The 8,693-nt window shown below is 32.6% G+C and overlaps 1 long non-coding RNA gene across 13 annotated transcripts; it reads right to left on the reverse strand.

Moving 5' to 3' along the window:
• Window positions 1–273: 273 nt before the first annotated feature.
• On the reverse strand, window positions 274–8,443 carry LOC115973519. 13 transcript variants are annotated; one of them, XR_004087762.1, is made up of 8 exons: window positions 7,952–8,440; window positions 6,876–6,993; window positions 5,962–5,999; window positions 3,806–5,868; window positions 3,266–3,322; window positions 2,979–3,076; window positions 2,812–2,889; window positions 1,421–1,463 (listed from the first exon to the last, which is right to left on the reverse strand). It is a non-coding gene; the product is annotated as an uncharacterized LOC115973519 (long non-coding RNA). The 13 variants fall into 13 exon arrangements; XR_004087755.1 differs by adding an exon at window positions 274–288 and having other exon boundaries at window positions 1,234–1,463; window positions 3,806–6,993; window positions 7,952–8,443; XR_004087754.1 differs by adding an exon at window positions 993–1,084 and having other exon boundaries at window positions 1,234–1,463; window positions 3,806–6,993; window positions 7,952–8,443.
• Window positions 8,444–8,693: the final 250 nt, after the last annotated feature.

The following is an 8,693-nucleotide window of genomic DNA, read 5'->3' on the forward strand; positions in this document are numbered from 1 at the left end:
TTTTTTTTTCCCAACTATGTTAGAAATTTCTTCATAGGAATACGATGGATTGAATAATGAATGTGGCCATGTGTGACTTGCAAGACCTGTCAATCCGTCAAGCACGTCACAAAGGAACGTTGAATGTGGCCATGTAGAAAAAAACCAATTGATGACTATCTGAGACACTCTTCATTACGCTTTTCCAAGTAATTGTATTGGTGGGATCATGATAGTGACAAGGGTCACTTGCACGTGGAGTGTGGACCTTGGTTACAAAGTCTAGCAATCGTTTAATTCACTCAATATCTATCTTAGACATAAAAATCAAATAAATATGAATAATGTTAGAGACACTTACAAATTGCTAATGTAATGCGTAATTATTGATAAAAGAAAAAAAATGATATTAATAGTATGTCTAGATGAATACCAATAAGAGTTCCTCCAAAAAAAAGAGATGAATACCAATAAGAAATTGATCACATTAATATTTTGTAGAAATATTGTAAAATAGTTTATAACTGTAACATTACTCAATAAATATATCTCATGCAAAAACTTCGTTTATTTTAATATAAAATTTTATTTCTTTTTTGACCATTTTTCAAAAACATTCACATAATAATATATTTTTTATTTTTTTAAAATTTAAAAATTTTTTAATTATTTCTCTCTCATTTTGTACATCCATCAAACAGCATTCCACAACTAAAAATTAAAACCTTATCAACACCAATATTCTTAAACAATAACGTGGGTTTTGGTCTTTTGGGTGTAGATTACGAATTTATTAATCTTAAAAAAAAAAAAAATCTGTCCTTGCTGATAATAATCAATTGAATTAAGCATTAATTTCTTTTTTTCCTACTATGTTAAAAATTTCTTCATAGGAATAAGATGGATTGGACTATAGTTGGCAATGGAAATTTAGAAAAAAATGAATGTGGTCATGTAGAGACTGGAGACCCATGGCCGAATGGCCTTTCCTTTTATTTCACACTTTTTTCTTCTTTTCTTCCTTCCACACTCTTCACATCAAGTCACTATAAATGCAAGCACACAAGCTTTGACTTTGTACAGCCAACTTCTACTAGTACTGCTCCTAAATACAATTTGAGATTTCGGTTTAAGATCTCCAATGCAATAATTAGGACATCCCTTTGACTCAAGTTGAAAATTTGTAGTAATAATCCCAAGTTCAACGACAAATTAATAAGAGACTGTTTTACTGTTCATGCATAATCATGATACCTTTTGGATGCCATAGAATATCAGTTTGATGAACTGTCCAAAATGATCACTGTATGAGTCACATGCCTTCTTGATTTCTGGGTCATTGCGTTAAGCCATTCGGAGTGCCATGATTGTCATCACCCAACACATTAAATCTGTTACCAAACCCTCTGTTCCGAATGTAATAAATATGCATCCTTTTTTCCACCTCAATAGGGACCTCAATCCCCGTGCCATGATTGTCCCTCCTAAAAGATAAAATTCTTATTAAACCCATAGTTTTGACAATCTGATCGACCGGTCAAATTGGATTGGAATTAAGAATAGTATTAGATTATTAGCACAACAATTTCGCAAAAACACTTATTTTTTTGATGAACAACTTCGCAAAAAAAAAAAAAAACCTTAGTAAGTTGATATATGTATTATTTAAACAAAGTCACATAACTCGTTCAAAAAGTCATATGATCAAAACTATATGTGGATGGTTTTAATTGCCACAAAGTAGGTTAAAGGAATATAGCTCTAAACTAGTTTGGAACTGAATGTTTTCCATCATTAAAGTAATTGGTGGAGCATTGTTTGGTTATAGATTCTGATGACTAGTTCAAGTATATGATATCCCTCTCTTGGGTTTATTTATACATATTTATGTTTTTTTAAAATAAATTTTGTATAATATCTTTATGGGTTAGGTTTAAATTACACATGATATAACTGGATGTAATGTTATACAACTCCAAAACTTTTATTGCAAAAGCATTTTGATGAATCAATTGTTGGATTACAAGATCTCCTTATACCTTTTATGGTTGCAAAATATCGAGATTATCAAAGAATTATAACTATCTAATTATAAAGTGTTTAAATTTAAAGTTATGTTTTCTACATTTAAACTTATATACAAAACATGAATATGTGGATTAGATAGTTAACATATGATTAACACAAAATTTGAAATACGGAAAAATAGTAATGGAAACATCAAGTTGCAATCAGCGCATTACCAATGGACATGAAAATGTGACAACTATTAGATTAACTCTTTTACTCACTCATGCACTTGTGTTTGTCTTCTTTTTTTATTTTTCTTTTTTTAGTGAAGTTATTATTATTTAATAATAATAAAAAAAGAAAAAAAAAAGAAAAAAAGAGGATATACTGAATTAGATTCTTTTATTTTTTATTAAGGTAAGCAAAAAATCACTAAGAATCACTACGTTTAACTACAACATTTGGCATTATAAAAGTATCTTCCTGCAACTTTTAAGCAAATAAGGGTTAACCAAACAAGGTCAATCTGAGATCAACTTATTTATAAAAGGTCCACTTAAAGCATAAAACAAGATTATGCAATACCATATACAGTTATATACATTTAAAAACAATAGGCCTGAGAAACTCCACAGCCAAAAGAAGAAGAAGAAGAAGAAGAAGAAAAAGGCCTAGTATTCATAATTTTGAAGCTACATCTGTATAATAAAGGGATGTCAAGGATTTGGTTCCAATTTGTAATCAGATGGCAAAAGCAAAATCAAGTATTTAGAAAATTAAATTTTGTTAATGGCAAAGAAAATGGATGATAAGCTATCTTACCTTTACAATAATGATAGCTATGACTCCAATGGCAATAATTAGGAAGAGTAATGCCATAATACACCTATCAGTTGCAACCTAAAGAAATAAATGAGGTAAGTAAAACAATTAACAACTAATAGTCAATATATGACAAGAACAGGAGGAAGATAATTTCAGAGATTGACCTGCCTACCAAGTTCCTTCACAAGTTGAGAAGCTTTCTTGATCGAGAAATGGATAGTCCAGCTCATTAACACTTAACAGCCTGACTCATTTGTTCAGTCTAAACATAAATATAATTGATTTCTTTAGTTTCCATGCCATTGAAATTTTTTGAAAGATTAAACGAAACAAGAGAGAAACAGTAGGGGAGAGAGAGAGAGAGAGACAGAGAGAGACAGAGTTTTTAATTCAATGTGAAATATTAAACTGCTGTGAAATCCAATTTTTTAAAAGCTGACAAATTACACACCTGATCCTTGAGTGCAGCTGCAGTTTCTGTTCCAACGTTGATGGTGTCTTGAACAGTCTACCACAAACAAGGAGATACTAAATTTATTTTTCTTTTGCGATGATTCCATACTTTTTTGAACAGTAAAACTACTTTTATGTTCAGGTCTTGATACAAAATAGTGCAAGTGATACTCAAGGCAGAGCTAAAAAGACTAGTAAGTTTTAGACATACAAGATACAATTCCACCTATAACCTTCTACAAGGAAATAGAGAAGAATGAAAGGAAATAATGATCACACTTCAAAATAAACATTCCATAATTGTTCAGGTCTTGATGCAAACTAGTGCAAGTGATGTTCAAGGCAGAGCTAAAAAAAACTAGTACGTTTTAGAAATACAAGATACGATTCCACCTGTAACCTTCTATAAGGAAATAGAGAAGAATGAGAGGAAATAATGATCACACTTCAAAATAGCCTACGAAACTTATCCCTTTTCAACTCACCAAAATAAATAAAACTAATTTCCTCACAAAATGATCATGACAGATAATCCAACCTTTTATGACCTCCAATGGCTTGATCAGTCTTGTCCATCATCCGGTTTCCACTATCTGTTTGCTGTTGATTTGTCATGGCAGCATGCATATAGCAACTGCCTTAGCATTAAATATACTTCATAACTGAGAAACATTTAACATAAAAACTATAAAGTACTTGAAGCAACATATATTGATATGAAATATATCAAACATAGGGCATGATTCCAGATTAAACTTAAAGGTATGAATTGGTTACTTTAGAAGCAGCAATTTACAATTTCTGAACCATAAAAAAGGTAGATGTTAACAAAGATACTTTAGACACAATACTACTGTGACACTGATTTCACGATGTCAATGAGAGTGGTATTTTCATATTATCATTTCTATCTTAACTTATCATGTGTGTGTTTGTGCACTCGCTAAATTGCATAAAAGAATTCTCAAAAATAAAAATTAAAAAAACTATAAAATCATCAAAATATCATTAAAGCCATCAATTTGGCTAAGTACTTAGGGTTTTAAAGAGTTACTTGCACCAGCAAATAGCAGCCATCCACGATAACTTCATCTGTAACATACATTACATCAAACACAACCACTAAAGTAGCTACCCAAACCAACTTCACTGTGAGGCATATGAAGCGGGCATCTTTTCAGCTGATACAGACTATTTTAACTATTTCTATTAGACAAAATTCCAGGACAAATCCACAACCAAATAGAAATGTCTTTATCAGGTATCCAAGAATTACGACAAAAATGCATGAGCCATAGGTTTGTATGACTATTTAATCCCATAATTAACTCTTATTTTAGCATGAAAGACAGCCAAGAGTAGTAGACACATTAGCGAAAACTAGCACATGGGTGAAAAACGTGTACACTTACACGATGCTAGCAAGACATTAAACACCCAAGGTTATAGGCAAATTTTAATTATATCTAGATCTTAACACTGCATAAGTCCTTAAGCATATTATTTACTGAGTTTTAAAGGATGTTCGGTATTGGAATTGGAAATAGCTTAAATGGGGTGTAGATCCAGAACCTCTGTCCTACATTATAATATATAACATCTATGTATAAGACTTAATGTCTCACTGTGAGTGACAGTGAATCTATAGTTGATACAACAAACATGAGCGAAACGCAATAGCTCACCTTTTAACAAGGCCTATTAAGAGTTAAAACCATATACCGCAAACATTTAAACTCTACTGAATTACAAGCCTCATGAGTCATGACATGTCATGACAGGTTGAGAAATATGTCTACTAGTGAGACAGTTGATCTGTCTGCAGGGTAGTTCACATTATGGATGCTGGTTGTGGGGTTGCTAGTTTCTGCATACTATCCGCTGGGATATACAAACACATGTCCTTTGCACCAAAAGATGATATGATGAAAACCCAAAGGAAGTGTTGGTGTGTGCTAAATACGGCATATTCATTGTACAAATTATAACACAATACCATTAAAAAATTGTAATATTTATTCACTTCTCATTCTTTGATTACCAAACAGAAAAAAAGTTTTGCAAACATCAATTCACTTTTTCATTACTTTTCATTATCTAACTTCAATTACATGTAAGTGTGCAAATCATAGAGCAAAATCAACATCTAAGGAGCCGAGATAGGTGCCTTTTGTAAATCAACATGAATCATAGTCCCAAATGCCAATAAGGAAAAAAGAAAACATTATTATATATGTCGGACTGTTGGAGAAAAAGAAAAACAAGAATTACAACAAACCGTTAACAGAGAAATAAGAAATCTCAATATGCATTTGTATAGTAGTAGAAGTTTAACAGAAAAAGACATGTTAGTAAATGTCCAGGGAAAAAAAAAAAGAAAAAAAAAAAGGAAGGAAACAACTAGATTATATAATGGTAGGAAGAAGATGATAACTCACAGGTAAAAGAAGAGAAAAAAAAAAAAAAAATCTCCTTGACTGGATTCCTCACATTCTATGTCTCTTTGATGTCTTGCTTGTTTAACAAACGGAACCCTACTGTCTCCACCCCAATGCTCCAGGTATTGCTATTGTGCACTCACTCCATCGCATACAAAGAATTCTCAAAAATAAAAAATTATAAAATCATCAATATAGCGTCCACAAAGATTAAAGCCATCAAATTGGCCAAGTTCTAAGGGTTTTGAATAGTTACTTGCGCCAACAGACAGCAGCCATCCATGGTAACTTCATCTGTAATATGCATTACATCAAACTCAATCACTAAAGTAGCTACCCAAACCAACTTCACTGGGATGTATATGAATCTGGTATCTTTTCATTATGTACAGAAACTACTATAATATTTTCTATTAGACAAAATTCTTTGACAAATCCACAACCAAATAGACGTGTGTTTATCAGGTATCCTTAATCATCCAAGCATTACAACAAAAATGCATGAGCCATAAGGTTGTATGAAAATATAAACTCATAATTAACTCTAATTTTAGCATGAAAGGCTGACAAGAGTAGTAGACACATCAGTGAAAACTAGCACATTGGTGAAAAAGATGTAGCAAGGCATTATTTATATTCTTTGGTGCCCCCTTCAAAGAGATCGATTCTCTTGTTTTCAAAGAATTGATGCATTTCTGCATCCACAACAAATTGAAAGTAAATCCTAAGAAAAGAATAAGAAGCATTCAAGTAATTATTCAGTGATGCAAAAGATTTGAAAACAAAGAAATGATATTATGACACACAAGAACTCAATGAGTTTCAGATGAATGTCATACAAAAATACAATTTTTATTTATAACTTCCAAATAAATATATGATCACTTCACAATTATCAACATTTTTCAGATTAGGCAACACTGACCAGAAGATAATCCAAGCATTGGTCCCAACCGATTGGGGCCAACTCCATTAATCCCCTTCTTTTTTTCTTTTTTCGTTTTTGGTAGCCTTCCTATATAGTTTGAAGTTTTGATGCACATAAGTGTTAAACAGAGAAGGTGATTCAAATTGAATTTACTTAAGGAGATGAGGAGCAGGACAGGTAAAAAAATGATGCTGTGGTTGACTACAATAAGAGAACAAAAAAAAAAAAATGCACAACTTCACCATTAAAATTCAGCTGAACCAGGCGTCTGAGGGAAAGGGATTGTGTCTCTTATATTCTCTATTCCTGTAGCAAATTGCACAAGCCTTTCAAAGCCCAATCCAAATCCCGCATGAGGAACTGGCAAACAAGAGATAAAAGTACACCATTACAACAAAGCATAGAAGCAATTTCTTGGTTATCACATAGATACCTTTTAAAAGAGATAACATATATTCTTCTTTAACCATTTTTTAACCCTATAAAATTTAAGTCTGTCAACACAGTAATGAATAAGAGCTTTAACTACAATATTATTCTCACTCTTCAACTACACTATTTAGTTGAGATTTCTTATGAAAAGAGCTCAGATTGTCTGCCCATGTGATCCAAATAAAAATGTACTTGCTTATTTGGACTACATGAGGTGTATGTCTGCAGCAAAGTGACAAACATTATAAAAAGCAGCCTACTCGCGCTTCTCTTAATTTTCTATTGCAGTCAAAAAGTGAATTACAAGACTCATGAGTCATGATATGTGTTTGTATTTATTACTTTGAATTTTGTGTCAGGCTCAATGTTTTCTTGTTTTTAGTAACACAATTTAAACTTCACTTAATTTTGTGGTAAATTCAGGTTAAGAAGTATGACTACCAGTGAGACAGTTGATCTACGTTCTGCAGGGTAGTTCATGTTTTGGATGTTCGCTGTGGGGTTGCTAGTTTCCGCATCCCACCCCTTGGCATATATATAATATTTTGGGATAATATTAGCTCCTCACACGTGAATAGTATAAATATTGAATAGTTACCCATTTATTAACTTCTCATTCTTTGACTACCAAACAGGAAAAAAAATAAAATATTTTGCAAACTTCAATTCACTTTTTGATTACTTTTGTTTTTCTAACTTCAATTATACGTAGGTGTGCAAATCATAGAGCAAAATCAACATCTGAAGCAGGCAAGGTGTCTTTTGTAAATTTCTTCAGCATGAACCACAGACCCAAATGTCTTTTGTAATTGATATTAGTAGAAGTTTAACAGAGCATTACACATATGCTTAGCCAAAAAAAAGAAGAAGAAAGTTGATAACTCACAGGTAAAAGAAGTGAAGAAAAGAATTCCCCATCATCCTCATCATGGGCTTCGCATATTTTGGTTGGGATCTTCAAACCCTAGATTTCATCACCAACTGAAGAAAGCATCTCAATTGGGATCTTCAATGTCTTGCTTTTATACCACACGAAGCCCAATTTTCTCCACCTCCATGCGCCCGGTCTCTATTTCAAGCTCAACTTCATGGAATCGCTTATTATCAATCTCTGTTGGAAGTAAACATTCCTTGGACAGACTATGCAGCCAAAGATGATGCGATTCCACTTTAACATATTCTGACATATAATATGTACGAGACCATTCCCCTCCATATTCTGCCGTAATTTTAATAAAAAAAGTAGGGTCTCCAAGTCCAAATGCGTAATAAGTCATTAGGCATTCATCCACTTCAAAGAGATAGTCCAGTTGGTAATCATGATTACGCTCCTCGGTGGGTTTAAAAACAATGCACAAAACAATTCCCCACCACTCATCACACCCTGACCCTGACCCAGACCCAGGCAATTGTATCTTCACTTTTTTTTATTATAGTGGGTCCCACAGATGAATAATAACGAGAGGCCACTAAAGTATCAGATATGTTTGCTTTTTCAAACCACTTCGGAATTTCCCTTCCAGGAATAATATAACCTTTTGGAACTTGTTGACTACTTTGTCCCTGAAATATACAAACCATGATCTTGGGGCTAAATAAATAAAACCCAACACATAGACAGAGACAGA

The sequence above is a fragment of the Quercus lobata genome, unplaced genomic scaffold (genome assembly GCF_001633185.2).
Source record: "Quercus lobata isolate SW786 unplaced genomic scaffold, ValleyOak3.0 Primary Assembly Scq3eQI_1852, whole genome shotgun sequence".
NCBI classification, from domain to species: domain Eukaryota; kingdom Viridiplantae; phylum Streptophyta; class Magnoliopsida; order Fagales; family Fagaceae; genus Quercus; species Quercus lobata.